A 7,364-nucleotide genomic window follows, 5' to 3' on the forward strand; every position below is an offset into this window, starting at 1 on the left:
CCTCAGGAGTTCAAGCTTGCAGTGAACCCTGATGATGCCACTGCACTCCAGCCTGGGCAAAAGAGTGTGACCCTGTCTCAAAAAATAAATACATAAGCTGGGCCTGGTGGTGTGTGCTGAGTCCCAGCTGCTTGGGAGGCTGAGCCATTGAGCCCTGGAGGACAAGGGAACAAGGCTGTACTGAGCTGTGATCTTGCCACTACACTCCAGCCTGAGCAACAGAATGAGACCCTATCTTAAAAAGTAACAATAATAAAAATATAAAGTGAAAAACCAACCAAGCAAAAAATCATCACTTCACTCCAAAATAACGGTGGTAACCATGACACCAACCGTGACACCAACAGCGACACCAACCGTGATGCTGTTGGAAAGCTAAAAGAAAAACACTCCCTCCCACTATCAGGATCCAGCCCGCCCTCTTGCTCTAAATTCGTGACCCATGATTTAAATGCCCAAAAGCGGATGTACTCAAATTACAGTGCACTTGCCTGTTCTGCACCAGCGTTTATTTTTGTCTCTTGAAAAGATCACCATCCATGGCCCTATAAATGTCTAAGGGCATGGAATGATGAAGTGCGATGTCATTATTGTTACATGTTTCTCATCGCTTTACTTCTGAGAAAACTAATTGCATGGTATTCCGAAGACTAGAGATGATTCAACAAGTGACAGCAGCTGGAGACTTAACTGAGGCCTCTCTCTCTCTCTTTCTCTGGCCACTCTGTGATGCCCTTTTTTCTTTCTTTTTGTCTTTTTTTTGAGACAGAGTCTCGCTTTGCCACCCAGCCTGGAGTGCAGTGGCACAATCTTGGCTCACTGCAACCTCCGCCTCCCAGGTTTAAATGATTCTCATGCCTCAGCCTCCTGAGTAGCTGGAATTACAGGCACATACGACCACACCTGGTTAATTTTTGTATTTTCAGTAGAGGTGGAGCTTTGCCATGTTGCCCAGGCTGGTCTGGAACTCCTGGACTCGGGCAATCCACCCACCTCGGCCTTGTGAGGTGCTGGGATAACAGCTGTGAGCCACTACACCTGGTTGTAATGCCCCTTCCATTGGACTTTTGGGTACTCTTAAAAATTCCTCAGAGAGGCGGCTCCTTTCCTCCCCTGTCCCCAGCGTGGGACAGGACTATCCAGGAATGAGCCTTTCTGGCAAAGAGGGACATGCTGACCTACGTCAGTTCATAGGACATATGGCTTCCACTCGCAGTGTCCTGAACACTCACTCGGCATCCTGTGCGTTCTGGCCGGTTTTGTTTGGAGCCGCGGGTTTCTGCACCCGCACCCTGGTTGGAATGGCAGAGGCTTCTCCAGACATGCGGATCTATGAGTGCCATTCCCGGGGTAGCCACCAGGGGACGCCATAGGCCGCCGTTCCCCGCAACACACACACACACACACACACACACACACACACACACACACACCACACTCAGCACCCACCCCGACCCCATTCTCCCCGTGTTTTCAGTTTGGGCCCGGTAGTTTCTATTCACCAGGACATTACAAATCAGAAAAGTGTGGGGTCAGAAAACACACCCCGGGAGAGGCTGGCAAAGTGCCCAGAATGGCCATCACTAGGCCTGGGGCTTTCTTGTGTGGTGAAATTTTCGTGTTCACGTAGTGCGGGGACAGAACCAATGAGATACTTGTGGAAGGTAAAAAGAGATGAATTTACAATGCCATTTGAGAAGGGATATTTGATGCGTGTCAGGTGCAAACCGCTGGTTGAGAGAGAGCTAAGTATTTTCCGTCCATGAAGGTGATAATCGAGGGGCTGAAGAAAGGGACGGGGAGGACACAGGCGGCAGAAATAGGAAGAGGCGGCTGGGGGGTGGGGTGGGAAGGATGGGTCAGGGTGCTATCTAGAAAGTTGCCTGGCAATGGATGTAGGATGTGGAAGCGAAACCACTTAAGTGAAGTCTGAAGAAAGACGAGCTATGTAAACGACACGAGATAGTCGGGAAACTAGACCAGCTCCTCATCAAACGTCCCGGCCTCTATTTCATGGAGGATGGCAGCGCATTTCCGCTAGGACACGGTGGGATTGTGGTTCTGACCTGTGGGCCTCGATGAATCTGCACAAGGGAACCTGGGCGCTGGCAGAGTCGTTCCCCTACACGAAGTAAGCGTGTTATGTCCCCCGAAGGGGACACTAAGAGAGAAAGGCACCGCTTTGATCCTACCTGGCCCTATGAAGTGAGAACCCATTCCTTGGCAGCACAGAAATCCCGGGAATTCTAAAAGGTGACTTGAGGGGTAGGGAAAAACGCAAATGTTCTCAAAGAGCGTGAAGAGTCGAGAGACGTGGAGCAACCTCTGTAAACAGAAGCCGCGCAGGTAGAAATACGCGTGTAGCCATCGCGATAGTAGGTTGTATAAACTATGTCACCACGGTCGGCTCCCTAATTCTACAGCAGAAAAGACAGCAACACCGTTCTCACTCTTTTCCAGCCTTAGCAACTAGAATATAGCTCGACAACCCCCGAAATAAGAAAACTAAACAAATGAGAACCAACCTTGGAGCAACTTTTCTTCGTTAACCACAAAAAAAAAAAAAGGGGGGAAAGTGCGAACGCAGTCTCCCACTACCACCAATCATGCAGTTGAGTTTCCCACTTTTCGGAAAATCGCAGAGATCAGCACATCTGGAGTGCAACGGATAAGCCTCGCCCTGGAAAAACCACCTTCGTAATCATGGTATTTTTCCTGCCAGACAAGTATGAATTCATACGCCTCCGCCCCGCCACAGCCTCATACGTCTCACCCTTTACATTCACGGTCACTTGCCGCGGGCACTGCTCCCCCAGCCCTCCTAGCCCTGACACACAGCTGGGGCTCTCGGCTCTGACCGGCGGTCCTGGACTGGCTCCCACAGCGGGGAACTCCTACGTTGGGAAGCAGCAGGTGGCCAACCAGCAGCCCCTGCGCTGCCTCATCTACATAGAAATGCCCCTATCCGTGATGTCACCGACAGTGCCTTTTCCAGTCCCAATCTCTTCCACCGCCTCTCAGCCGACCAACCCGCAGTCGGAGCTGGAGGGGGAAGTGACCGTCGGCGTCTCCCTCCCTCCCCCATGTCTGTTTTCTCCCAAAGAAGCGCCTCCTTATCCTGTGTTGCCGAGGACACTTTCGGCCGCCAACTGGAACCTGTGCACCCTTCTTCAAATCATGGCTTTTAATTCGCAGACTAGAATGCTTAGGGTTACAAAGAAAACTGGTTCTTTTCACATATGGTTATCCTGGTGATGTAGCATTCCGCTTGAAATTGAAAGTCCTTCAATATCAGAGAGAAACCATATTGATTCAAAAAACAAACCACCACCACCAACAACAAAAGAAAACCACTGCGAATCCTAACGCCTTCGCCTTAATGTAATGTATTACACATTATTAATTAACGTATTAAACATTAATCCTTTAGAGGATTCCTTTAGAAAAGTGTCTCTAAGTGTGATCGGGAGTTCAGGAATTCCTTCATTTTTGTTTCTGTCTTATTGTCTTCAGTTAAGTTCACGCACTATTAAATGAAATAATAGTAAACTAAAAATAGAGTCTAAGCTCAATTTTACAAAAACATGTATTTATATATGGCCTCCTTTATTGATTTTTTTTTCCCTACGGGGCGGGCAGGGGACAGTCTATCTAAAATATACATTATTCTCTCTGTAGATACACCAGAAGAACACGACTCCATCAGCGTTGCCCTAATGTTAACAAAAGTGATTTTGAACTTAAGATGATCAGAAATCTTACATATCTGTACTTTCTCTATACTGGTGGTATAGTCTATGCTAAGCATGTATGATTTTAAAAAAGAGAGTCACTTTAAAATGGTTTGGAAGAACACTATGTACATGTGCAAGTGGTACTTAATTCCAGGTGGTGGAAATATGGATGACTGGTTATCTTATTCTTTCTGTATCTTTTATATTTTTAAATGGAAAAACTCAATGACCTGGAAGTGAAAGAACAGATTAGATATGGAAGGCATGTGGGGCAGGTGAGAGGAAAATGTAAAGGGGAGGACAAACCCAGTCTGGCAGGAATCGTGTTTAAGTTGAAGGTTTCTGGGGAATAGTTGTTGGGAGAAGAAGGATATGGGGGAGGCAGGAGAATCGTGAAAATATTTAGGACAGTGTACTGCCTGTCATATCATTCCTCCTCCTTTTGCATTTCTTCAAAAGAGATACACAGACTTACATTTCTTCTCAAGCATATGTGCCATTTGTGTTTTTTCTCTTATGCTGGTTGCTCAGAAAAGTCAATGGGGCTGAGAACAGCAGGCTTCCTTCAATAGAGAAAGAATCTAATGCATGCAGAGCCAGCTAAGCAACAGGATAGAGGTTTATTATTACTCAAATCTGTCTCTCCCCAAATTCAGAGACTAGGGTTTTTTTAAAGGATAGTTTGGCCGGCAGAGGCCTAGGAAATGGGGAAAACTGATTGGTTGGGTTGAGGGTGAAGTCACAGGGAGTTGGACCTTGTCTTCTTGCACTTAGTCAGTCCCTGGGTGGGGTCCACAGGACCAGATGAGCCAGTTTATCTGTCTGGGTGGCACCAGCTAGTTCATCATAAGGCTGGGTCTGAAAAATACCTTGAATACCAATCTTAGGTTTTATACGAATGATGTTATCCATAGGCACTACTGGGGAGCCTAGGAATCATGTGGGTTCTGGCTGCATGGCTCCTGAGCCATAATTTTCAATCTTGTGGCTAATTTGGTAGCTTTACTAAGGAGCTCTGATGCCCAAGAAAGGGACGAGTTTGTCTCAGGAAGGGGCCGTTAACATCTTTGCTTCAGACTTAGAGTTGAAAGTAAATTTCTCCCATATTTAGCCTGGCCTATGCCCAGGAATAGACAGGGCAGGTTGGAGGTTAGCAGCAAGTGCAATGCTCAGGGTCACTTAGCCAGGGAAGGAGAATTTGCAAGTAGGAATTTGAACTGAAGGCTGCCTGGCTCCAGAAGGCATTCTGAGAACCACTGCATTTGTACTGCTCCTGATGAAAGTGCCCTTGCAAAAACTACGACAGTGAGAAAAACCTGACATAGGAAAAGTATGACTGTCAAAGAAATCTGACCTGAGTGACCCTGAGCAGGTTACTTAACATCTCTGCATCTCAGTCCTCTCATATGTGTGATATAGCTGGCCTAGAGTTAGAACCGGTACAATGCCATTTTATACAGAGACAAAACTGTTTCTATTCGTCTCACAATGACTGCTAGCCATGGCCTCTGTAAACTGCTAAGTTTACATTGCAAAATGCAAAGAGAGGTAAAGCTGCATACCTTCTCTTATCTGTAACTGCCAGAATTGCTGGCCTTTGTTTACCGGTACTGACCAGAGTAAGCACCCCCAGATAATTCCATCCTGGTGCCAAGCAACCTAAAATTATGTGGACCCCACACCTGTCCAAATGATGTATAAACTAATGTTTATCTTGACTTCTGTAAACCACTTAAGTGGCAATCGGAATGACAAAAGTCCCCTGGCCCTCGGAATGTCCGGAGTCCCCTCACCCTCGTCTCAGCCTAGGAGGTGATTGACAGCTTTCATCCCCATCTCTGCTCTTCACCTCCACTCCCAAGGTGGTTTTGCAGGTATAAAAAGGTCTTGTCACCCTTCTTTCTCTGCCACGGGTTGGAGAGACATGAGTCCTCAGTGGTCGCCGGCAATAAACCCTGCAATTTGGCATGCTTTTGTCTTGGTGTGGACTTCCTATGTTCGGTCCAATACAACATATGGAAGATGAAGACGATGGTGCGACCTTGGCCTGTAAGGTCTAAATAAGTAATTACACACACTCGTCAGCTGTGCCTGCCATGTGGCACTTTGCATATCAGGCACAGTCAAGGAGCGTGGATCTGTTTCTCATTTCCATGTTCGCTCTTGTAGTTCCCTGCAGCAGTGCACAAAGAGCAGATGTGGCCAGGTGCCGGGGCTCACACCTGTAATCCCAGCACTTTGGGAGGCCAAGGTAGGCAGAGAACCTGAGGTCAGGAGTTCAAGACTAGCCTGGCCATCATGGTGAAACTCCGTCTCTACTAAAAATACAAAAATTAGCCCGGCAAGGTGGTGTGCCTGTAATCCCAACTACTCAGGAGGCTGAGGCAGAAGAATCACTTGAACCAAGGAGGCAGAGGTTGCAGTGAGCTGTGATTGTGCCTCTGCACTATAGCCCAGGTGATAGAGTGAGACTCCATCTTTAAAAAAACAAACAGAAAGAGCAAATGTGATGAAAACTGGTTGTATCGAAGTCACAGCAGTGATACTTTCCAGTGGCCATGCACCCTCCCAGGGAGACTGTGACAATCCTCTCACCAGCAGTGATCTCCTGGGGTGGGAGGTCCCAGGAAGGCCCCTCAATCTTCAGCAGGTTTGACCCTCAAGGAACTTCAGGGAATGAGCTATAGAAGTGTTTCTCTGGCTGTGCATGGTGGCTCACACCTGTAATCCCAGAACTTTGAGAGGCCAAGGTGGGAGGATCACCACCTGAGGTCTGGAGTTCAACACCAGCCTGATCAAAACGGAGAAACCCCATCTCCACTAAAAATACAAAAATTAGCCCGGCATGGTGGTGCATGCCTGTAATCCCAGTCACTTGGGAGGCTGAGCCAGGAGAATCACTTGAACCTGGGAGGTGGAGGTTGCGATGAGCCGAGATCACACCACTGCACTTTAGCCTGGGCAACAAGAGTGAAACTCAGTCTCAAAAAACAAAACAAAACAAAACCCCATCTCTCTCTGGGAGGAACTGGGACTTAATTAACTCATCTCTTCAGCTCATCCGAAGGGAATTAGTGATTCAATTTCTTGCTTCAAATCAGCCTCAATAAAATTTGTATAGTTTTAAAGTGGAAGATATTTGTACACGTAAGGGAGGAAATATGACTTTTCCTCACCCAGCCTAGGTTCACTGCTGAGACCCTTACAGCAAAAGACAGACTAACAAGAGAACAGCATACCTAGTTATCTAATGTCAGTTTTACATGACGGCAGTGAGTTCCAAAGGAAATGAAGGCCTATGGACACAACTAAACCTCAGGGTTTTTTCCTTTTTTTCTTTTTTTTTAAAGTAGGTTAGATGAAGAGTGGATAGTCATAGAGAAGTGTGATAGAATAAAAGGAGTACAATGTGGGGAACCCCTGTATAGGCACCGAGGAAGGAGAGCCAAGCAGAATCCTGGCACAGATAAGACCTGGAGATATCTCAGTTTATAGTGTTACTACTCAATGATTTCCTTTTATATACTCCTTTATATAATCATATATTATTTTACAGAATTGGTGCTTGGAGAATATAAACACTCAGTTTATAGTGTTACTACTGTTATTTCCCTTAATACAATCCTCTCT

At 46.7% G+C, this 7,364-nt stretch overlaps 1 non-coding gene across 1 annotated transcript; it reads right to left on the bottom strand.

Moving 5' to 3' along the window:
• Positions 1-2,566: 2,566 nt before the first annotated feature.
• LOC118150024 (U1 spliceosomal RNA) lies at positions 2,567-2,730 on the bottom strand. The gene has a single exon (XR_004737792.1). It is a non-coding gene; the product is annotated as a U1 spliceosomal RNA (small nuclear RNA).
• Between the last annotated feature and the right edge of the window lie 4,634 nt (positions 2,731-7,364).

This window comes from Callithrix jacchus, chromosome 21 (genome assembly GCF_049354715.1).
Source record: "Callithrix jacchus isolate 240 chromosome 21, calJac240_pri, whole genome shotgun sequence".
NCBI classification, from domain to species: Eukaryota; Metazoa; Chordata; class Mammalia; order Primates; family Cebidae; genus Callithrix; species Callithrix jacchus.